Genomic DNA, 25,235 nt, shown 5'->3' with positions numbered 1-25,235 from the left:
CTTTGGAGGATCCTTGAATAACCGTCTTTAGCCAACTCCAAGGAGGGAGCTGGCTTGTTCCTTTCTTTCCCAGAGTCTGTCCCTTAGGGAATCTTTTCCTTAGGGAGGGCCATGGCTTGTTTGTTTCTTTCCCAAAGTCTCAACTATTGAGAACCTTGGTTGGTTTATTTCTGTGGCCAGTGTGAAGTGAAGCTGGCTGGGTAAGCATTTGGATTGCTTACCAAAGTCTGCTTACCAGAGTCTCATTTTTTTTTTTTTTTTCAGTTTCTTCTCTTATTTATTTGGGGTTTGATCTTTTCATACAATCATGCTCAACAGAAACCAAACTCTCTGGAAGATGCATATTCAACTTTAAAATGCCTTACATTTCTAATACTGGGGAAAGGCATTGTCTTCTAAATTGTCTTGGGGTCTAGAAAGTTGCTTTTAAATTTTTATTTATTTTTTAAAATAATTTATTTTTTTGTTGAAGGATAATTGCTTTACAGAATTTTGCTGTCTCCTGTCAAACCTCAACATGAATCAGCCATAGGGATACATATATCCCCTCCCTTTTGAAGCTCCTTCTCATCACCCTCCCCATTCCACCTCTCTAGAGCCCCTGTTTGAGTTTCCTGAGCCATATAGCAAATTCCTGTTGGCTATCTGTTTTACGTATGGTATGTAAGTTTCCATGTTACTCTTTCCATACATCTCACCCTCTCCTCCCATAAGTCAATAAGTCCATAAGTCAATTCTCTATGTCTGTTTCTCCATTGTTGCCCTGTAAATAAATTCTTTGGTTCCATTTTTTTAGATTCCATATATATGTGTTAGAATATGGTATGTATATTTCTCTTTCTGACTCACTTCACTCTGTGTAATAGGTTCTAGGTTCATCCACCTCATTAGTACTGACTCAAATGCATTCCTTTTTATGGCTGAGTAATATTCCATTGTGTGTATATACCACAACTTCTGTATCTATTCATCTGTCGGACATCTAGGTTGCTTCCATATTCTAGCTATTGTAAATAGTGCTGCAATGAACAATAGGCTACATATGTCTCTTTCAATTCTGGTTTCCTCAGGGTATATGCCTAGGAGTGGGATCCTGGGTTATATGGTGATTTTCTTCCTAGTTTTTTAAGGAATCTCCATACTGTCTTCCATAGTGGCTGTATCAATTTACATTCCCACCAACAGTGCAAGAGTGTTCCCTTTTCTGCACACCCTTTCCAGCATTTATTGTTTGTAGACTTTTTGATAACAGCCATTCTGACTGGTGTGAGGTGATATCTCATTGTAGTTTTGATTTGCATTCTCTAATAATGAGTGATGTTGAGCATCTTTTCATGTGTTTGTGAGCCATCTGTATGTCTTCTTTGTGTGTTTAGGTCTTTTTCCCACTTTTTGATTGGGTTGTTTGTTTTCCTGGTATTGAGTTGTATGAGCTGCTTGTATATTTTGGGAATTAATCCTTGGTCAGTTGTTTCATTTGCTATTATTTTCTCCCACTCTGAGGGTTGTCTTTTCACCTTGCTTATAGTTTCCTTTGCTGTGTAAACACTTTTAAGTTTAATCAGGTTCTACTTCTTTACTTTTGTTTTTATTTTCGTTACTCTAGGAGGTGGGTTATAGAGGATGTTGCTTTGATTTATGTCATCGAATGTTCTGCCTATGTTTTCCTCTAAGAGTTTTATAATTTCTGACCTTACATTTAGGTCTTTAATCCATTTTGAGTTTATTTTTGTGTATGGTGTTAGGAAGTATTCTAATTTCATTCTTTTACATGTAGCTTTCCATTTTTCCCAGCACCATTTATTGAAGAGGCTGTCTTTGCCCCATTGTATAGTCTTGCCTCCATTTTCAAGAGTAAGTTGCCCATAGGTGTATGGGTTTATTTCTGGGCTTTCTATCTTGTTCCATTGGTCTATATTTCTGTGTTTGTGCCAGTACCATACTGTCTTGATGACTGTAGCTTTGTAGTGTAATCTGAAATCAGGAAGCTTGATTATTCCAGCTTCATTCTTTCTCAGGACTGCTTTGGCTATTCGGGGTCTTTTGTATTTCCATATGAATTGTGAAATTTTTTTGTTCCAGTTCTGTGAAAAATGCCACTGGTAATTTGATAGGGATTGCGTTACATTTGTAGATTGCATTTGGTAGTATATTTTGATAGTATATTTGGTTATTTTCGCAATATTGATTCTTCCTAACCAGGATCATGGAATATCTCTCCATCTGTTTACGTCATCTTTAATTTCTTTCATTAGTGTCTTATAATTTTCTGTGTACAGTTCTTTTGTCTCCTTAGGTAAGTCTATTCCTAGATATTTAATTCTTTTTTGTTGCAATGGTGAATGGGATTGATTCCTTTATTTCTCTTTCTGATTTTTCCTTGTTAGTATATAGAAATGCAAGTGATGTCATCTGCAAACAGAGCTTTACTTCTTTTTTGATCTCAAATCCTTTTATTTCTTTTTCTTCTCTGATTGCTGAAACTGGAACTTCCAAAACTGTGTTAAATAATAGTGGTGAATGTGGACACTCTTGTCATGTTCCTGATCTTAGGGGGAATGCTTTCAGTTTTTCACCATTGAGAATAATGTTTGCTGTAGGCTTATTATATATGGTCTTTACTATGTTCAGTTAGGTTCCTTCTATGCCCATTTTTTGAAGAGTTTTAATCATAAGTTGTTGGTGAATTTTGTCAAAGGCTTTTTCTGCATCTATTGAGGTGATTATATGGTTTTTATCTTTCAATTTGTTAATATGGTGCATCACATTGATTGATTTCCATATATTGAATCCTTGGATCCCTGGAATAAACCCAACTTGATCATGGTGTATGAGCTTTTTGATGTGTTGCTGAATTGTTTGCTAAAATTTTATTGAGAATTTTTGCATCTATGTTCATCAGTGATATTGGCCTTTAGTTTTCTGTTTGTATGTTGTCTTTGTCCGGTTTTGGTATCAGGGTGATGGTGGCCTCATAGAATGCATTGGGAAGTGATCCTTCCTCTGCCATTTTTTTATTATAAATTTATTTATTTTAATTGGAGGCTAGTTACTTTACAATATTGTATAGGTCTGCCATTTTTTGACAGAGTTTTAGAAGGATCGGCATTAGCTCTTCTCTAAATGTTTGATAGAATTCTCCTGTGAAGCCATCTGGTCCTGGGCTTTTGATTTTTGGGAGATTTTGGATCACAGCTTCAATTTCAGTGCTTGTAATTGGGTTGCTCATAATTTCTATTTCTCCCTGGTTCAGTCTTGGAAGATTGAACTTTTCTAAGAATGTGTCCATTTCTTCTAGGTTATACATTTTATTGCCATATAGTTGTTCGTAATAGTCTCTTTTAGTCCTTTGTATTTCTTCATTGTCTATTGTAACCTCTCCTTTTTCATTTCTAATTTTGTTGATTTGATTCTTCTCTCTTTCTTGATGAGTCTGGCTAAGGATTTGCCAATTGTGTTTATCCTCTCAAACAGCCAGCTTTTAGTTTTATTACTCTTTACTATTTTTTCTTTCATTTCTTTTTCATTTATTTCTGCTTGTTCTTTATGATTTCTTCCTTCTAATTTTGGGATTTTTTCTTCTTTTTTCAGTTGCTTTAGCTGTAAAGTTAGGTTGCCTCTTCGATGTTTTTCTTGTTTCTTGAGGTAGGATTGTATTGCTATAAACTTCCCTCTTAGAACTGCTTTTGCTGCATCCCATAGGTTTTGAGTTGTCCTGTATTCATTGTCATTTGTTTCTAGAAATCTTTTTATTTCCATTTTGATTTCTTCAGTAACCTGTTAGTTATTTAGAAACATGTTATTTAATCTCCACGTGTTTGGGTTTCTTACAGTTTTTGTCTTGTAATTGATATCTAGTTTCATAGCATTGTGGTCAGAGAAAATGCTTGATACAATTTCAGTTTTCTTAAATTTACTGAGCTTTGATTTGTGAGCCAGGATGTAGTCTATCCTGGAGAATGTTCCATGTGCCCTTGAGAAGAAGGTGTATTCTGCATTTGGATGGAATGTCCTGAAGATATCAATGAGATCCATCTGATCTAATGTATCATTTAAGACTTGTGTTTCCTTAGTAATTTTCTGTTTTGATGATCTGTCCATTGGTGTGAGTGGGGTGTTAAAATGTCCTATTATTACTGTGTTACTGTCAATTTCTCCTTTTATGTCTGTTAGTGTTTGTTTTATGTATTGAGGTGCTCCTATGTTGGGTGCATAGATATTTACAATTGTTATGTCTTCCTCTTGGATTGATCCCTTGATCATTATGCAGTGTCCTTCCTTATTTCTTGTAATCTTTATTTTAAGGCCTATTTTGTCTGATATGAGGATTACTGCTCCAGCTTTCTTTTGCTTCCCATTTGCATGGAATCTAATTTTCCATCCTGTCACTTTCAGTCTGTATGTGTCTTGAGGTCTGAAGTGGGTTTCTTGTAGACAGCATATATTGCATCTTGTTTTTGTATTCATTCAGCCAGTCTGTGTCTTTTGGTCAGAGCATTTAATCCATTTACATTTAAAGTAATTATTGACATATATGTTCCTGTTGCCATTTTCTAATTGTTTGGGGTTGATTTTGTAGACCTTTTTTCTTCTGTTGTATTTCTTGACTATGTAAGTCCGTTTAACATTTGTTGTGAAGCCAGTTTGGTGGTACTGAATTGTCTTAACTTTTGCTTGTCTGAAAAGCTTTTTATTTCTCCATCAATTTTGAATGAGATCCTTGCCAGGTACAGTAATCTTGGTTGTAGATTTTTCCCTTTCAATACTTTAAATATATCCTACCATTCTCTTCTGGCCTGCAGAGTTTCTGCTGAAAGATCAGCTGTTAAGCATATGGCGTTTCCCTTGTATGTTACTTGTTGCTTCTCCTTTGCTGTTTTTAATACTCTTTCTTTGTGTTTAGTCTTTGTTAGTTTGATTAGTATGTGTCTTGGCCTGTTTCTCCTTGGGTTTATCCTGTATGGGACTCTTTGTGCCTCTTGGACTTGATTGACTATTTCCTTTTCCATGTTGGGGCATTTTTCAAGTATAATCTCTTCAAAAATTTTCTTATACCCTTTCTTTTTCTCTTCTTCTTCTGAGACTTGTATAATTCGTATGTTGGTGCATTTGATATGGTTCCAGAGGTCTGTGAGACTGTCCTTAGCTCTTTTCATTCTTTTTACTCTATTCTGCTCTTATTTTCACCATTTTATCTTCCAGCTCACTGATTTGTTCTTCTGCTTCAGATTTTCTGCTATTGATTCCTTCTAAAGTATTTTTAGTTTCAGTAATTGTGTTGTTTGTCTCTGTATGCTTAGTCTTTAATTCTTCTAGGTCTCTGTTAATTGATTCTTGCATTTTCTCCATTTTGTTTTCAAGGTTTTTGATCATCTTTGCTGTCATTATTCTGATTATTTTTCAGGTAATTTTCCTATTTCCTCTTCATTTATTTGGACTTCTGTTTTTTTAGTTTGTTCCTTTATTTGTGCAGTATTTCACTGCCTTTTCATTTTTTTTAAAGTTATTGTGTTTGAGGTCTCTTTTTCCTAGGCTTTCCTTGAAGAAGATTGAGTTCTTTCTTCCTTTTGGTTTCTGCCTTCCTCAGGTTGGTCCAGTGGTTTGTGTGAGCGTTGTATAGGGTGATATTTGTGCTGAGTTTTTGTTTGTTTGTTTGTTTTTCCTCTGATGGGCAAAACTGTCTGAGGTGGTACTCCTGTCTACTGATGATTGGGTTTGTGTTTTTTTGTTTGTTGTTTGGATGAGGCGTCCTGCACAGGGTGCTACTGGTGGTTGGGTAATGCCGGGTCTTGTATTCAAGTGGTTTCCTTTGTGTGAGTTCTCATGATTTGATACTCCCTAGGGTTAGTTCTCTGGTTGTCTAGGGTCTTGGAGTCAGTGCTCCCACTCCCAATGGCTCAGGGTTTGATCTCTGGTCAGGAACAAAGATTCCACAAGTGGTTTGTTATGGCATTAAGGGAGAGTAAAACAAATATCCAAAAATGAGAAACCAAAGATGAACCCCAGACAAATGGCAGTTACAAAATCAGGCAAGTGATAATTAAAATAATGGAATATACACATATACACCCATGAGCAAAGTGAAAACAGTCCAACAAAAATACAGTACAGTAGATTGATCTGGCGAACAAAGGAAAGAAAAAATTATATTTACCAGTTAAGAACAAAACTAACTTAAGCACAAACTGGAAAACAAAAATAAAGCAAGGTGCCAAGTGGGGAATAAAGCAATGAAAACAAAACTAACAAATATGTTGAGAGGAAAGGAAAGAAAGAAAGAACAGATAAGTTAAATAGAGTGAGATGAAGAGGATTTATATACATTAAAGATTAACTACAAGGGGAAAAGAACAGTAGGAAAAGCAAAGAAAGGAATAAATTTGGAAAAAATAAAAATAGGTTTTAAAAATTAAAATGAAAAAAAGGAAAACTCCATACAACTGCAAAAGCCTAATGTAGAGGCAGAAGTTTATGACAACAATAAAAAATGTGAGTGAGAAAACAGAAAAAGCTCAAAAGTTTCATTGGATTTCTTAGTGCCAATAAAATCGACAACCACAACAGACCAGGGTGGGGGTGGCAGGGGGAAGGGGAAAAAAAATGAAAAAAAAAAAATCCAAAAGAATCTACAGAACAAGTCAAAAAATAAGAATAATAAATGTTTCTTTTTTTTTTGATTCTCTACTGTCAGAGTCCTTTCCCGTGCTGGGAATCACCATCCACCTTACCTCCCTAGGATGCCCTCCAATAGGGTACTGATCTTTGGACCTGCCGTCAGGGCTCTTCAGATTCTAATCTGGTCCTACTCCTGTGTGTTCTGCCTCCAATGTCCACAGCTATCACAGCCAGTGCGTTTTCTTTTGTGGGAGCTCTCAATGGCCTTTTATATATTCCATAGACACAGAGTCTGCTTAGTTGATCGTGTGGATTTAATCTGTAGCTTGTATAGCTGGTGGGAAGGTTTTGGGTCTTCTTCCTTAGCCATACTGCCCCTGGGTTTCAATTGTGGTTTTATTTCCACCTCTATATGTGGGTTGTCCACTGGGGTTTAGCTCCTGAGGCTGCCCTGGAGGGCTTGGGTTTGCCCCTTTGAGGGCCAGGTGTGGAAGTGGTGCAGCTGCTTGGGTCACAGAGGTTCTGGCAGCACCAGGTACTCAGGGGCATTGGCGGCTAGGGCAGCAGGAAATACCATGCTTTAGAAGGGTATGGCACCCAGTGTTTGCCAATATGCTCCAGTATTCTTGCCTGGAGGACTCCTTCTCTGACAGAGAAGCCTGGCAGGCCACACTCTACAGAGTCGCAAAGAGTCAGACAGGACCAAAGCGACCCTGAGCGCATAAACACAAGACTTTTTTTTTTTTTTTTTTTTTGCCAGTGGCAGCTCTGCTCCAGTGAGAGTTGAGCATGAAGGTGGTACAGCTGCTTGGCTTGCAGGGACCCTGGCAGAGCCAAGTGTTCAGGGACACAAACTGCCTCCATGGCAGGAATTATGTCCCTATCAGAGTCTTTTTTCGAGCCTCTTGTAGGTGGCAATCAGAAGGCCTCTTTGGCTAGTCTTTCTCTGTAGCTCTGCCCATTCAGGCACTTAAAGGCATCCCTTGCCTGGGGTCCTTCTTTGTTGTTCAGCACATCAGGCACATAGAGGCCCCCCCCCCCCCGACTGGGGTCCTACTTTATAGTTCAGTACTTAAGTCACTTAAAGGATCACCCTGGGTGGGGTCCTACTTGATCGGCCAGCCTCTCTATTATTCAGCTGCTGATGCTGGCCTATGGAGAGGGAGAGGCTATGGTGATGACTCTAGCCCCTACATGTGACTCAGCAGTATCGCCTTGCTTCAATGGCTGCCTGGCTTTCCTCCACAGGCATTTCCCACCATGATCTCCTCCCTCACATCCCCTTGATCCATCTTGCTGCAGTCAACAGCAGCCCTTGCCCTGGGATTGCTCCACAATCCCTAAACTCCAGCTCCTAGCTGCTGCCACTTCCAGGACACCCGCGTTCCTGCTTACCATAAGTATGGCTGCAGCAAGGACTGTCTGATTCTCATTCCATTTAGGTTGCCACAGATCAGCTGTTTCACTCTCAGCCTTAAATGTTTCTCCTCTGACTCAGACAGTTGCCCTGCGGTAGGGATTGGATCCCTGCTTCAAGTCCCCCACCCACCAAGGGTAGGTCCAGTCCTACTAATACTCCTGTTTTTTCCCTCTAGTTCCTTTGTTCTACTGAGTTTTGCATGGTTCTATACATTCTTTTGGAGAAGGCAATGGCAACCCACTCCAGTACAGTCCTCCTGTCCAGAGTCTCATTTTTTATGCTTGTTTGTTTATGGCACACCTTGAATTACCTGAATTTAGTGGAAATACACTTACAGTGGTCAAAAATTGAGTTTATCAACTTTCAGAAAATTGACAAAATGTTTTATATTAAGATGTGAAATATTATGCATATGTATTATTGATTTTTTATTTTAAAACTAATAATAGAATAATAGCTCTAAACCTTAATTAAAGTTAGTATTTAATGTACTTCTTGGATCTGACTATGTATAAGTTATTTCATTAATATTACAGCATATTTAAAATTGGGCTTCCCAGGTTCCACTAGTGGTAAAGAACCCATTTGCCAATGTAAGAGATGTAAGAGACACAGGTTCAGTCCCTGGGTTGGGAAGATCCTGAGAGCATATTTAAAATTAGGAGGTGCTTATTTCATATTTTAGTTCACTGTTTCTTTACTTTTTACTGTTATTATTTCTGTTTTCTCTATGTATGTTGAGAATTAGAATTTTCAAGATATTGAAAGCAGTGGCATATTTATTGTGCTTCTCCACTTGATGTCCTTTCATCCTTTGGCTTCTGTTTGTGTCAGTCTGTTTAATGCTCTGGCTGCATTTTCATACATACTCACATGGAAAAATTATTGTAGAATAACTTTTGTTATTCTATGTTCTAGAAAACATCCTCTTTATTACCAGTTGGACACTACAGTGTAGTCCTATAGTACAGTTAGTGTAGGGGCCTGTTATCTTTTATGACACATTGGGCTTTGCTCTCTTTCACAGGGCAAGCCACCTGAGAATGTCCGTCTGACAGATGTTGCTTGAGTACTATGTTATGCAGAGGTTTCACATACCAGTGTGTGTAGTTTACCAGTTGGGAATTTTGCGACCAGGGATGTGGGAGATCCAGCAGGCTCAGGCTCCGTTTATGGCTTGGAGGTGAAGGGTGTGTTCTATACATCACTGAAGGGTGTTTTGAGCTTATTTTTCAAGGAGGAGGGGATCCTGGAGATCACAAAGGAGAGATTCTAGGTGGGAAGGAGAATAGTGAACAGATAACTTCAGGAGGCAATGAGCATACCTTCCTACTTTTCATTTCCTCTATTTGTTTTCTTGGTTATTAGAAAAATGTTTTCCCAAGGCCCTGGTAGACAAAAAATGTGAGTGAACAAAGGGGGAAGCCATAGTAGATGAGAGAGGAAAACGTACGAAGTCTGAGAATGTTAGAAGTGCTAGGATACCAATGGAGAAGATCAGTTGATTGCAAACCTTAGAAAAATTAGCTAGAAACTGTTAATAAAGAAAATAAGTTAAAATGTAGTGATATAGATAGACTCTTTGCTGCAAAATAAGCAGGTGTAGTTGAATTAGATGTATTTTCTACTGAGTCTGGTGGGTGAGATAGACACAGGCATTGCAACAGGGAATATTCTGATGATGAGACCAGGGTGTGGTACTTTCAGTAGCAATATGGAGGAGGGTATCTCTAACCCATCCTGGGGCAAGGTTCAGAGAAGACCTCCTGGAAGGGCCCATGGGAAGAACTTATTTTCCATAGAAGTAGCAGTTAACCTGGCAGTGGATGAGAATCCTCTGGATGTTGGGACCAGAGAGCAGGTGGTCATCTAGACCATGTAGGTCATCTAGTCTTGAGCTTGGGAACTACCTGAAGAAATGGACAGTTGGAGGCCACTCTGGTCTAGACAAGCTAGAAAAGGGGGGCAGATAGAAATAGTTGCATAAATGGTTCAATTTATGCTATGATATTGATCACCTTAAAAAGCAGAGACATTACTTTGTCAACAAAGGTCCGTCTAGTCAAGGCTATGGTTTTTTCAGTGGTCATGTATGGATGTGAGAGTTGGACTATAAAGAAAGCTGAGCACTGAAGAATTGATGCTTTTGAACTGTGGTATTGGAGAAGACTCTTGAGAGTCCCTTGGAGTGAAAGGAGATCCAACCAGTCCATCCTAAAGGATATCAGTCCTGGGTGTTCCTTGGAAGGACTGATGTTGAAGCTGAAACTCCAGTACTTTGGCCACTTGGTATGAAGAGCTGACTTATTTGAAAAGACCCTGATGCTGGGAAAGATTGAGGGCAGGAGGAGAAGGGGATGACAGAGGATGAGATGGTTGGGTGGCATCACCGACTCAATGGACATGGGTTTGGGTAGACTCTGGCAGTTGGTGATGGACAGGGAGGCCTGGCGTGCTGTGGTTCATAGGGTTGCAAAGAGGACATGACTGAGCGACTGAATTGAACTGATTGATCACCTCAGCCTTCATGGAAGAGCAGCCACTTCCATTTCCCTATGAAATTATCAGTTTCTCTATATGCCATGGTTTTTGCATCTTTTTGAAGGAATTCTTTCTCATCGTGATTTCATAAAGGTGTTCTAGTATGCTGCTGCTGCTAAGTCACTTCAGTCGTGTCCGACTCTGTGCGACCCCATAGACGGCAGCCCACCAGGCTCCCCCGTCCCTGGGATTCTCCAGGCAAGAACACTGGAGTGGGTTGCCATTGCCTTCTCCCTGTTCTAGTATATCTTCCTATAAAATTCTTGTAATCTTCAGAATTAGATTTATGACTCACTTTGAATTCATTTTTATGTATTGTACTATGTAGAGGTCTTCATTTTTTTCTGAATGATTAATAAGTAGTTCAGGACTGTTTACTGTGTTGTCTGTTTTTCTCCACAGATTTATAATGCTGTCTCTATAATATACCAAGTTGTTATGTATGTATATATTTATGTATCTGTTTTTAGATTTTCTGTTCTGTTCCACTGGTCTATTTGTCTCTTCTACACTAGTATTACACTGTTAATTACTGTAGTTTTATAATGTATCTGATATTTGATAGGGAAAGACCCCTTCCTTATTCCTCTCCCTCAAAAGTATGGTCTTTGCTGTTTACTTTTTCATATGAATTTTGAGATAAGGTTAATACGGTCTCTAAGAAACTGAAATTTTGATTAGAACTACATTTTAGTTATAGATACAGAAATGGCATCTTTACAACAAGAATATAGTTTATCTCTCCTTTTATCTAGGTATTTTTAATGTCTTTGAAAAAAGTTTTATAATTTTCTCTGCAAGGGTCTCATACCTGTTTTGTTTCTTTGTACTGGTAGTTTTTGTTGCTCTAGTTAATATTTTTAAATTATATTTTGTAATTTGTTGTGACTAGAGTATAGGAATGCTTGTTTCTGGTGTATGGTTTTTAGATCCATTAACCTTACTAACCTTTGTCCAGGCCCAATTGTTCATTTGCAAATTTTATGAGTTTTTACATAATATTTATGTAAAACATACTTAGAAGTGTGTTTTATACATGAATTATACAGTTCAGTGAATCATTGGAAAATGCTTTTGGTTTGTTCATGTAATTTGTGAATAACTGCAATTGTTTTTCCCATTCAGTCCTTATACCTCTGTAAGTTGATGTCACTGTAGATAAAGTAAAGTAGAATTCTTTTGTGAAACAGTTTCACTTGAGCATCTCTTGAGGCCTCCTGCTCTAACGAGCTGTGTTTGATGTGTAAATACTGTAAAATTCATCAAAGAAAGGAAATTACCTTTATTTGGAAATTTTACCAGTACTTAATAAAAAACCCTGTTGTTGTTTAGTCGATAAGTCGTGTCTGACTCTCTGACCCCATGGACTGTAGCCTGTCAGGCTCTTCTGACCGTGGGATTTCCCAGGCAAGAATACTGGAGTGAGTTGCCATTTCCTTCTCCAGGGTATCTTTTCAACCCAGGGATCAAACCACATCTCCCCCATTGCAGGTAAATTCTTTACCACTGAGCCACCAGATGGTAGTATTTCAGTTAAGTGACTACTATCTGGGTGGTGCTAGTGATAAAGAACCCTGCAATGCAGGAGCTCTAAGATCCTTGGGTCAGGAAGATCCCCTGGAGGGAAGGGCATAGCAACCCACTCTAGTATTCTTGCCTGGAGAATCCCATGAACTGAGGAGCCTGGCAGGCTACAGTTCATGGAGTTGTGGAGTCAGACACGACTGAAGCGACTTAGCATGCTTGCACGTCCAGGATTTGGTCTTTAGCATTTGTGAAATGCTAAAATGAAACTTGGTGATAAACAAACACAAATTAATTTACTGAGACTAAGATATATACAGAGAGAAAAGCACATATGTCTTACACTAATATTTTCTTTCTGATAGCCCAGAACACTCAGGTCCTCTTTCTAGGGCATGTCATTTGGGGTACTTGGAAAGTCAAACTAAGAAAACATCATGTTGCTCATTATAAGCATGGAATTACAGCAAGAGTATCTCACAAACATGGAGTTTTTTGTGCAGCTGTGGTTTGTCTGAGGAATAGATTTAGATGTTCTACCCTCTCTTCATCACATCCCAAGTAGTTTGAGAGGCAGCAAGATGTAGTGAAAAAATATTGGACTTTGTAGCCAGTAGATAGGGATTTGAATCCTGGCTCTTTGTGCACTGACCTTAGATGTTTCATTTTTCTCACTGGTGAAATAGAAATCATTATAAATACATCCTCTCAAAGTATTTTTTACATAGTGAGTCCAGTGGAATCATGGGTTTATGTTTACCCATGCCTATGGGTAGAGAAGAAAGTGCCAATGATCCCTACCCAATTTGTCAGAATGATCTTAAAAGTATTAATCTGTTTTTAAATAGAGAGATGGCAATTTCAACTTTATCACCAGATGTATTAGTTTCCTATTGCTGCTGTAAAAATTGTGGCATAGATAATAAACACAAATTTACTGTCTTGCAGTTCTGGAGGTCAGCAGTCCTAAAATCAGTGTATTATCAGAGTTGAGCTCCCGCCTGAGGTTCTAAGGGGAAATCTGTTTCCTTGCTTTTTGCAGCTTCTTAGAGGCTTCCAGCATTCCCTTGGTTCATGGTCTTTTTCTCCATCTTTAGATCTACCCGTATATCATCTTCATCTCTCTGATTCTGACCTTCTACTTTCATGTTCATAGCTCCTTCTCTGACTGATCCTCCTGCTTGCTTCTTATAAAGACTCTTGTAATTACATCGAGTCCACCAGGATAATTCAGGATAATCTCTTCATCTCAAAATCCTTAATCTCAAATGCAGAGTTCCATTTGCTATGTAAGGTGACAAATTCACAGGATCAGGATGTGGACATCTTGGGAAGGCCATTATTTTGTCTACCATACCAGGTTAATGAATTATCAAGTAAGAATTACACGTTTCTTTTGTGGGTTATTTTCATAGAACAAAACATCAATTTCTAAAGTTGTAGAAGTCTTATCCCTTTCTTTAAATAATACTTTTAAGGAAAGATTTGTATTAACAGAGAATAGAATTAGTTGGTAGAAGTAATGAATATTCTTAAGTCTCCATATTGTAAAAGAGCACAAGATTGACATCTTATTAAAATTCTCAATTTAACATCTTTCAAATTTAGAATATTTGAAATGATTGTGAAGCAAAATGATTTCCACCCCTCCAAGGCTGTAGGGGAGTGAGTCCAGAGCCCACATCTCTTTTTGATTTTCCTTTTGTTGATTGTGAACATTTGCATTTGTAAAATTAGGTTATGGACTTTTACTAGAATATTTTTAAAGAAAAAGCAGGTTTGGAGCCCAATTTTTTTCTTTTAGAAATGGAAAAAGATATGAAAAGGATTTTATTTATTATCAGTGAAATTCTGTATTTTGTGTCTCATAAAGTAGTTAAGATTTAGTGTGATCACTTTTACAAAGTTCTTATACCTGCTTGGTGAGTAAGAGCAATTTGAATCTCTTACAGTCTTCTGGGGCTTTCCAGGTGGCGCTAGTGGTAAAGAACCCACCTACCAATGCAGGAGTTGTAAGAAACCCAGGTTCAATCCCTGGGTCAGGAAGATTGCCTGGAGGGGGAAATAGCAACCTACTCCAGTATTCTTGCTGGAAAATTACATGGACAAAGGAGCCTGGCAGGCCACAGTCCATAGGGTTGCACAGAATCGGACATGAGTGAAGCGATTTAGTGTGCACACACCTATACTTACATTCTTCTGTACTTTCCACCTTTTGACTCTTTTTAATTTCCTCTGACTTGTCTTAAATTTTCACAAATTATTTTCCTAGTCTCCCTACTGAAGCTATTCCTTGAACTTTTCATTTAGGATATTGTATTTTTTTTTAGTTTGATTAGGTTTAATTATTATATACTAGTTATAATTTCCTGTTGCTTGGAAATATCTAAGTTTGTTATTTATCTGTGAAAAATACTTATTTATGGCTTGGGTTTGCTAATCCCAGTGTTTGAAATCTTTTCTGTTATCCTGCTGATTTGCTTCTTTGTCTAATTCAAGGTTCAAGGATCCCAGGGCAAGTCCTGTAGTTGAGCTGCAAAATGACCTCCTTCCCATCTATCCAGCTGGTTGTAGGGAGGGTCTCCTGATAGTTTTCCTACTGTAAGTAGTTCTGGGCTTTAATCTGTTTCCTTTGCCTTTCAAGACAACTGAAATGGAAGTTAAATTTGTGGGGATTGCCCTCAGGGCAGAAATTGCCTCTGCTTATATTTACTTTTCTAGGTTCCCCTTTTCTCATGGTGTTGCTTTGTTGCCATATTTTTATTGCCGTTTTTGTTGTTTTCAGGTAGTTGTTACTTCTTTTTTACCAAGATTTTTTTCAGTTGTTTTATTATGAGAGTTTGTCCAAACAAGCTGGGGGGCAATTACCAGAACTAGAAAATTTTCCTCGAACTCTTTCCTGCCTTTTTTTTATTTTTGAGATAAGATTTAGGCTCAGGATGTTTCATTACCTTTAGGGTTTTATTTTCTTCATTTTAGAAAGGAAAGATCTGTTGGCTGAATTAAAATGTACAACCTAAAAGTTGGGAGTTAAGTTTGATTCGGGAACCTTACTGAGGGAGGAAACAGGATATATAGGAGGTTGTTTTTTTTTTTTTTTTTTTTCTGGGAAAAAAATGTACTCAAACCTCAAAATATTATTGTTAATCACAAAGATATACATCTCTAGTTAATGATTTTAGTGTTTATGTTTGGGAAGATGCAGGAGTCTGGGATCAATTTATTTCTTACATATGGATTTTATGACTATCTAGAGCAAGTGTCCCCAGCATAGATTGCTTCCTGTTTTTCTCTATTCCCTTCAGAATGAACCACGTGGAGGGAGGCAGGGGGTGGGGGGGTCGGGCGCGGGGGCGGGGGGTGGCGTCTCCGGTGCCTGTTGACTTGACGGTGGATAACATCTGTTGTTTACTGGAATGGCAGGCAACATTGTTTCCACACATCCAGTGCTCAAAAAAGCAAAGATACTTGCCCAAGGTCCAATAGCAAGGAAGAAACAACATTGGGATTTTAGCCTTGCTCTGTTTAACCCTGAAGGCTATGTGCTTAACCAGTTCAGTGCACTCTAACCTTTGGATTCCAGAGTTTTTTGTTTGTGGATTATGGAACAAATCCATGAAGAGTAAATGACTTTTTTTTTTTTTTTATCGAGTTTTCATTGATCAAGGTCAGTACCCTCTCCCTGGCCCTTGGAAACACAAACATTTCTATGCCTCTTTCATAAGACCTTTGCCTGGTTCTGAAACCTCCTGAGTAAAAAACGCCCTTCCACCGCCCTCCCTATACCTTTCAGAACTGAATTTAGGGACATGAAGTACCCCAATTCTAACCACAAAGTTTTGTTTCCTTTTCAACTGCAGGATTTTCCACATCAAAAGACCAAAATAAATTCCCAGCTGAACTTGGAAAGAGCTGAGGACAAAGAAACCCAGAAAGAAATCTTCTTAGGTGAGCACAGAAAGGAAACTGAGGCAGGCAGAGGCTTGTGAACTTATACCTTTATTAGATAGTGTTAAGGTAGTTTTGGAATTTTGGTTGGTGCCCACAGGCCCCTTTGCATGGTGGGAAAACACAGGTTAAGAGCCAGGCATACTTGAATTGGCTGTCAGTTCCCCTACTTACTAATTCTAAAATACTGGTCAGTTCCCCTCTCTGACCATCAGTTTCTTCATCTATGTATTTGAAATAATATCTATCTCTCAAGGTTTTCCATGTGAAGTACAGCCTTTCAGTGAAGTGCTTGTGCTTTTGTTATCCTTATTGTTGCAATTGTAGGGGCGGGAAATTTTTTCCTTCTTCGTTTCTAGGTTCTTTGGCTGGTCTAATAATTGACATATGACAGATTAACAGGAGAAAAACTAATTTAATTTTTAAATTAATTTTAATTGGAAGATGATTACTTCACATATTGTGATGTTTTTGCCATATAACAACATGAATCAGCCATGGGCGCACATGTGTTCCCCCATCCTGAATCCCCCTCCTACCTTTTCCACAACCCTATCCCTTTGGGTTGTCCCAGAGCACCAGCTTTGAGTGACCTGCTTCATGCACCGAGTTTGCACTGGTTATGTAGTTTACATATGGTGATGTACGTGTTTCAATGGTATTCTCTCAAATCAGAAAAGCTAATTTAATTTTGTATGTACAGTAGTCCTACAAAAATGTGAAACTCAAGTGACCAGAGCAGAGCTGTTATATACCTTTTAGACAAAACCCAATAAATTTATGAAGTATCAACAAGGCATAGAGGGTTTGGGGCTAGAAGTAGTAAATAGTAAAGAATTAATAAGGTTTCTGTCCGGCCGTCTTGGGCTCTAAATTACCTGTCTCTGGTGATAAGGATGCCTTCTACCACACGGAAGATATCTTTCCCTTGAGAAACTTTTCTCCTGCTTTCAGGGAGACAAAGGAGGTCCAGAGTATCCTTGTACTAGCTGTTTCTCAAGTACCTTTAATTCAAAATAATCAATATGCGAACATGGCATATTTTGGGGTGACATTCTGAACCCCTATGCCCCTCTCAAACTCTCCATCTGGTGGGGGCCACAAGACCAGGCAAAGGAGGATTTTTTCCTGTTTTCTTTGTGGCTGCCTTTTTGTTAGCATGCCCAGTTACTTCTTACTTCTCTATTGCTTCCCCTTTTTCAGTACCCTGAAAATGAATGTCTTGCTGTCTTCCTTCTTCCAAATCCTTGCTTTTCACTCTTAGCACCTCCTTTGTTCAGGTCATCTTCTGATTTCTCTACTCAGTTGAATTTCCTTCACTGTCTCTGCCACTACCTTCCAAACAAACCAGTCATCCTGACATTACTTTGCTTCTCTAAGCCTTCCTGAGTTGAGCAGCCACCTAAAAATGAGACAAAGCCAAGAAGTTCCTGGGTCTTACTTTTCTGACCAATTTTCTTTCTACCTCATTTTGGCAGCTTCATCAAGTAAAAGTTATATGATTTTTTTCTGTCAGTTCTTTTAAAATTGTTTGCTTATGGATATCTTTACCTTTTTTAAAACATATTTTGTATTAAAACTTTATAGGGAAGGAAATAAACTTGTTCATTTCATTACCCAGCTATAAATCCTATTAACTAATTGATATATTTTCTTTCAGTATATACAGTTTTGTATTCTGCTATATTAGTTTGCCATTGCCAGTACTGCCATAACAAAATACAGGGTGTTGATAGGGTTGGTTTCTTCTCGGTCCTCTCTCCTTGGCTTGTAGATAGCTATCTTTTCTTCTGTGTCATGTCTTTACATGTTCTTTCTGCTGTGTGTCTCAGTGTTCTAACTTTTTCCTGTAAGGACACCAGCCATATTGGATAAAGGCCTACCCTAATGACCTCATTTTAACTAAATTACCTCTTTAAAGGTCCTGTATCCAGATAGTCACATTCTGAGGTATTGGAGGTTAGGACTTCAACATAAGAATTTTGAAGGGATGCAATCAGCTCATACTTTCTCCTCTAAAACCTGCTTTCTTTAAAAATTATCTCATGAGAATCTCCCTTGTCAATAACAACTTTTGGCAACATTTTTGATGTCTGCATAATATCCCATCAGAAGAGTATACTGCAATTTTTTGAGTATACTGCAGTTTCCATGTTTTTGGATATTTTGTGTTTCCATTTTTTCACTAATATTAATGCTTCCTTGAGTCATTTTGTACGTGAATTTTTATTTGCAATCTGACCATTCTGTTGGATAGATTTTCTAAAGAGTGGCTCAAAAGGTACAACTATTTTTCTGACTGATAATTACACATTGGGAAGTTGTTTTCTAGAAACTGGTACCAGTTTACATTCATAACAGCAAAGACCACAATCAAACATGCACTCATATAAATTGCTTGGTGAGAATGAAAAAGGAACAGTTAACCTCACATGGTTGTTTCAATTTGTTTCAGTTATTGATGACTAATAAGGTGACGTATTTCATGTGTTTATTATCTGTTTGTATTTCCTTTTTGTGAATGGTTTACACATATTTTATACCCATTTATGTTTGAGGATCTATCATTTATAATTAAGTACGATCTACTCGATAGAGGGAAATTTCAGAAAAAGCCAAATTTCAGAGAATATTATGAATCCAGAATCTAAGACCAATTGGTCAGAGTCTCTTTTGTGGAGAAGACTAACATGTGATGACATAGGCTTCAAGAAAGCTTGGCAGGAATGAATCTAACATGTTCCCTTTTCCAGGGAGGTCTGTTGCAGGCACAACACTGCCTGCCACTTATAAAAATAATCCTACTGAAGAGAAAGGCTGAGAGTGCGATGGCTGAGAATAGGCTGAGCTAGATGTCTGCTATATGAGGAAAACCTCTAGAAGAAATAGCATAGAGTTACAGTTCCTAGGACTATCACTCTGAAAAATTTTTAGAATGTATGACACTGGGAGATTTTTGATGCACAGAAATTCTATGTGTATTTAGTGTCTGAAAGCTTTTTGATGTTGTTGTTAGTGTTCATGCTTGATGCCTCAGAATACTCTAGTAGAGAGAAATCTTATGAAGGTAATGAATATAAAGTAATTTTTAGTCATTGAGGTTGGTTTTATTTGACATCTGAGGATTCACTCCTGAGAACTTATTCATTCATGTGACTGTAAAAATGTGGGAAGGCCTTCAGGCAGAGCTCAATTCTCCTTCAACACCAGAAATTTCATAGGGTAGGGAAACATTCCCAATGTGAAAGAAATTGCAGTGAATAATCAAGCTTTTTCCAGTATATGAAGAAGCATAGTGAAGAGAAACCCTGTGAATGTATTAACTGGAAAAGACTTTAAGAAAAGCTCAGAGATTTTCTTTTGAAACATGAGAGAGAGAAGAGAATATTTGATGGGAAAAAAAATCCTCCATGCTTGTAATGCCTGTGTGGAAAGCTTTTCAGATCCAGTTCAGACCTTACTAAGTATGGAAGAATTCATGGTGCAAAGAAACCTTATGCGTGTAATGAATGTGGAAAAGAGATTTTGCTGATATCAGCCCTGTAAAACATCAGAAAATTCATAGTGGAGATGGAAAGAGATCCTTCTTTATCATCGGCAAATTCATGGTGAAAAGAAACTACTAGAATGAAGAAGCCTTAAATTAGAGGCTGTCTTATCTATCATTAAATGATTCATAAAGGCAAGACCCTCTGTGTAAATAAAAATTATAAGTATGCTTTCAGCAGGATTTAGCCTTATTTGATATCAGTGAGTTCATAGTGCAGTAAATGTAGAAAGGCCTTCAGTTTGAAGTGTAATTTTACTCAGCATTAGACAATACAGGAATCGTATTAGTGTAATGCTATGGAAAGGTCTTTGTGAGAAAAATCAAATTTTGGTAGAAATGAAAAGAAGGTTTATAATAAAAGTTAATTAAAATGCTTTCCAGTTATTGCATATAATTATGCACCTACCATGTGTGAGAGTTGGACCATGTAAAGAAGACGGAGTGCCAAAGAATTGATAATTTTGAATTGTGGTGCTGGAAAAGACTCTTGAGAATCCCTTGGACCTCAGGGAGATCAAACCAGTCAATCCTAAAGGAAATCAACCCTGAATAGTCATTGGAAGGACTGATGCTGAAGCTGAAGCTCCAGTACTTTGGCCACTTTATGCGAAGAGCCAACTCTTTGGAAAAGACCCTGATGCTGGGAAAGATTGAGGGCAGAGGAGAAGGGGGCAACAGAGGATTAGATGGTTGGATGGTATCACCAACTCAATGGACATGAGTTTGAGAAACTCTGGGAGATGGTGAAGTACAGGAAATCCTGGCTTGCTGCTGTCCATGAGGTCATAAAGAGTTGGATATGACTTAGCAACTGAACAATAACAGCCATGTGCTAAGCACTATAAGAACTTTACATAGTTTAATCATTTAATTCTTACAACAGTCATAATATAGGAACTCTCATTCTTTTTTTGCACATGAAGAAACTGAGAAAAAGAGATGAAAGAATTTCCCCAATGTCACAGAGCTATCACTGGAAGAGCTAGGATTTGAATCCCAGAGAGTTTAATTCTTCTGAGTTTATAATGGCAATGTGTAAATCTTCAGAGATGTGTTAGCCTTTATTTATCATTTAGGGATTCATTCCAGAAATCACAATTCATTCTTCAGTGCAGTGAGTTTTTGTAGCATTCAGTCAGTTGTGGGATCTGGTAAATACTCCCAGAAATTGCACATCGGTCTCCAAAAAATGGAGTAAAGGTTATAAAGAGTTTATCCTATAACTCCCTTTGAATAGGGATCACCTCCAATTTTGAAAGATTTCATTAATAGCTTGATTCTCTTCTCAAATGTTCTTCATAACCACTTCTTATGGTGTAGACTCTGAAATTGGCAAAGACAGTTTTGTTGTTGTTTTTCAGTCGCTAAGTCATGTCTGACTCTGCGACCCCATGGGCTGCAGGGAGGAAAGAAGATGCTAAGTTGCTGGCTTTGATAATGAGTAAAAGAGTCATGAACTAAGAAATGTAGACTCTCTGGAAGCTGGAAAAAGCAAGAAAATGGATTCTCCCCTAGAACTTCCAGAAGGAATGCAACCTTGTGAACCCATTTTAGACTTTTGACTTCTAGAATTATAAAAGAATAGACGTAATGCTGCTTTAAGTCACTAAGTTTGTGGTAATTAGTACTGATGATAGGAAACTAATACACTGCACAGGTAGCCCAGTTTGCCTGGAGGTTCCAGGCCAGTTACTTCTGGCCATGAAAAGTCTTGTCGAGTATAGCCTCGTGTCTGTACATGTCACGTTTATATATGTGTTATGGTCTTAAGATTTGGAAACAGTGCTCCAATAAATTGTTCCATTTAAGGAAAGAGCTTTTATCCTTTTCTGTACTTTTCCCCAGAGAAGGTAATGGCACCCCACTCCAGTACTCTTGCCTGGAAAATCCCATGGATGGAGGAGCCTGGTGGGCTGCAGTCCGTGGGGTCGCTAAGAGTTGGGCACGACTGAGCGACTTCACTTTCACTTTTCACTTTCATGCATTGGAGAAGGAAATGGCAACCCACTCCAGTGTTCTTTCCTGGGGAATCCCAGGGACGGGGGAGCCTGGTGGGCTGCTATCTGTGGGGTCGCACAGAGTCGGACACGACTGAAGCGACTTAGCAGCAGCAGTACTTTTCCCAGGGGTCCTGGATGCAGAAGGAATGAAGATATGTCGATTCATGGTTTCTCCAGGTGTGATACGCCTGTTAGCTCAGGTACAGCACTTTGTTACCAGATTTCTGATCCTTAGGAATATTTTCTGAATCAGTTGAGACAAAATTGAAGTATAAATCAGAATACCAATATATGGGGTTTTGTTTCTTCTGATGATAAGATGTTTCTTCAGTGGGCAGTCTGTATGCACATGGACAGAATTTACCTCCCAGTGCCGATTTTTGGTACAACATACTGTTGAAAGAGTGTTTAGGAGATACTCTGCCATTAGTTATGTTACTTCTCCCATGCTAGTTCTCTTAGATCAACTCTTCTTATTACTTAGGCGCTCCATTGTGACAGCCTACATTCCAAGATAAATAAGTGTTTTGTGCCTATTCCAACCGATTGAAATAGGTTTTCATACTATGCTGTCTTGACAGTGATTCTGAGGTGCAAGGGGGCAACTGTTTGGCAGATTACTGATATTTGCCAGAGATCGGAGACTGGCATCAGGCTGGCCTCATATACTACATCCTGATGATGATTTTTTAAAGAAATATTTTAAGTTTCTTCTCTATACCAGGTACTCTGATATATAGTTTGATAGAGATAAGCAAAAGATATGTTCCTGGTCATAGAGAAACTGATGTTAGTAAAAAGAGACATGTAAACAAATCTACACAGCAACATATCACAGATGCTTGATAAAAAGTCTATATAGAATACATTAGAGACAAAAAGAAAGAAATAGTTAATTCTGCTGGGTGAGAGAGGGTTCCAGAAAAAAATTAATGCATACATCTTGAAAGGTGTGTTGTCAGTTTTAACTGTTGGATCTGAGAAAGAAAGAGTCATTTCAAGCAGTGGTGGTATGAGCAAAGACACATTATATGAAATAATTCAATGTTTACAGTATGTTTATGATATGTTCAAGATCATTAGTAAACTTGGAACATAGAGAGTGAGAGGGTATTTAATAAGCAGGAGATAGCGGCTGGATCATGGAGAGCCTTGAATGCTATACTAAGAACAGTGGGAAGACATTTGGGGATTTCAGTCAAAGAATTAACAGGGTAAGATTTGCACTTTAGAAATATCCAGTGGGTGAGATTGTGATGGATACACTGAAGAAGACAGAACTGGGTACAGGGAGACCATTTCAGAGGCTATTACAAAAGAGGAGAGATGTTGATGCCTGAGTTAAGGCAGTGGGAATGAAATTAGAATACATGTATATAAGGAATTAAGAACTTGGTGCCTGACTGGAGGATATGTGAAGGCTGATGAGAAGAAGGAATCTAGGATGATTCTCAGTTTTCTTACTGCCTTGGGTGGTTGAGATTTAAAAGCCATTCCCTGAGCTGGGGAACTCAAAATGAGGAACAGGTTTGAGGGCGAAAATGATGAGTTCAATTTTGAACAGTTGAAATCTGAAGCACCTTTGGAATGTCCAAGAGGAATTACTCAATAAGCAACCAGCAATTTTATTCTGCTGCTGTGAAGAAAGTAGGGTTAGATAGTTTTGGAGGTCAAATGCAGAGGTGGTGATTTTAATTAAGGTATGAATGAGACTGCCCCAAGAGAATATGTGGAGTGAGAAGGGGGAGCAGGACAGAATCTCAGAAATACACGCATGTGAGGGTGAAGGGTGTGGGCAAAAAAGATGAGAATGAGCAGCAGGAAAAATGGAGGGGAACCAGGGGAAATACTGCATTCTTGTTGTGCCCTCTTGTGGCGATCTGAGTTTCTCTCTCAGAATAAATTTCCCCTCTCCTGTCTTCAGTCTCCTCTGTCCGTGACTGTTTTGGACCAGTAATTTCCAGCTCCACTCTATCTGTGACTGGAGCTACCAAGTCATATGGTGGTTCACCTTGTGATTCATCTAGCCTAGCATTTCACGTGATGTACTCTGCATAGAAGTTAAATAAGTAGGGTGACAGTATACAGCCTTGATGTACTCCTTTCCCAATTTGGAACCAGTCTGTTTTTCCATGAGCACCGAAGAATTGATGCTTTTGAACTGTGGTGTTGGAGAAGACTCTTGAGAGTCCCTTGGACTGCAAGGAGATCCAACCAGTCCATTCTAAAGAAGATTAGCCCTGGATGTTCTTTGGAAGAAATGATGCTGAAGCTGAAACTCCAGTACTTTGGCCACCTCATGCGAAGAGTTGACTCATTGGAAAAGACTCTGATGCTGGGAGGGATTGGGGGCAGGAGGAGAAGGGGATGACAGAGGATGAGATGGCTGGATGGCATCACTGACTCCATGGACGTAAGTTTGAGTGAACTCCGGGAGTTGGTGATGGACAGGGTGGTGATGGACAGGGAGGCCTGGCGTGCTGCGATTCATGCTGTTGCAAAGAGTCGGACAGGACTGAGAGACTGGACTTGATGAAGATTGAGGTCTATGTATCTTTTTGAATGAATGTTTCCATTTTCTTTGGATATGTACACAGGAGTAGAGTTGCTGAATCACATGGTAGTTCTTAGGTTTAGTTTTTTTGAGGAGCTTCCATAGTGTTTTCCATAGTGACTGCACCAATATACATTGCCACCAACAGTGTGAGAAGCTTCCCTTTTCTCTACATCCTCACCAACATTTGTTACTGGTGTTCTTTTTGATGACAGCCTTTCTGACAGGTGTGAGGTGATAGACCTCATTGTGGTATCTCATTGTAGTTTTGATTTACATTTGTCTGGTGATTAGCAGTGCTGAACATATTTTCATGTGCCTGTTGGCCACCTGTATGTCTTTGTCGGAAGAATGTCTGTTAGTGTCTTCAGCCGATTTTTTATTAAGTTGTTTGTTTTTGATACTGAATTGTATGAGCCTTTTATATTTTGGATATTAACCCCTTGTTGGTCGAGTCATTTGCACATATTTTCTCTGGTTCTGTAGGTTTTCTTTTGGTTTCATTTATGGTTTCCTTTGCTGTACAAAAGCTTTTAAGTTAATTAGGTCCCATTTGTTTATTTTTGCTTTTTCTTTTTTCTTTAGGAAAAAGATCCAAGAAAACATCGTTATGATTTATATCAAAGAATGTTCTGTGTTCTCTTCCAGAAGCTTTTTGGTTTCAGGTCTTAACCTTTAGGTTTTTAATCCATTTTGAGTTTACTTTTGTCTATGATGTGAGAAAATGTTCTCATTATTTTACATGTAGGTGTCCAGTGTTCCCAATACTACTTGATGATGATGAGACTATCTATTCTCCAATGTATATTCTGGTCTCTTTTGTCATAGATTAATTGATCATAGACGTTTGGCTTTGTTTCTGGGCTTTCTGTCTGTTCCATTGATCCGTGCCAGTGCCATATTGTTTTGATTACTATAGATTTGTAGTATAGTCTGAAGTCTTGGAGGATGATATCTCCAGTACTCTTTTTTCCTAAATATTCGACAGTTTGGGGTCTTTTGTGTTTCCATGTGAAATTTAGGATTGTTTGTTCCAGTAGTATGAAATATGTCATGGGTATTTTGATAGGAATTGCATTAAGT

At 38.4% G+C, this 25,235-nt stretch overlaps 1 protein-coding gene across 3 annotated transcripts in view; it reads left to right on the top strand.

The window, feature by feature from the left end:
* LOC102268082 (melanoma-associated antigen D1) overlaps positions 1 to 25,235 on the top strand; it is a 79,683-nt gene that overhangs the window by 17,388 nt on the left and 37,060 nt on the right. The window contains exons 1-2 of one of the 3 annotated variants that reach the window (XM_070365752.1): positions 14,620 to 14,701; positions 15,961 to 16,048. The exons of 1 other annotated variant lie outside the window; for it this stretch is intronic. The gene's annotated coding sequence lies outside the window, so the exon portion shown is untranslated. Of the gene's footprint in view, positions 1 to 14,619; positions 14,702 to 15,960; positions 16,049 to 25,235 lie in introns of those variants that run through there. One more of the 3 variants, XM_070365751.1, reaches the window with a different exon arrangement.

Source organism: Bos mutus, chromosome X (assembly GCF_027580195.1).
Source record: "Bos mutus isolate GX-2022 chromosome X, NWIPB_WYAK_1.1, whole genome shotgun sequence".
Lineage (NCBI taxonomy): Eukaryota > Metazoa > Chordata > Mammalia > Artiodactyla > Bovidae > Bos > Bos mutus.
This window is presented reverse-complemented; position numbering and strand designations above follow the sequence as displayed.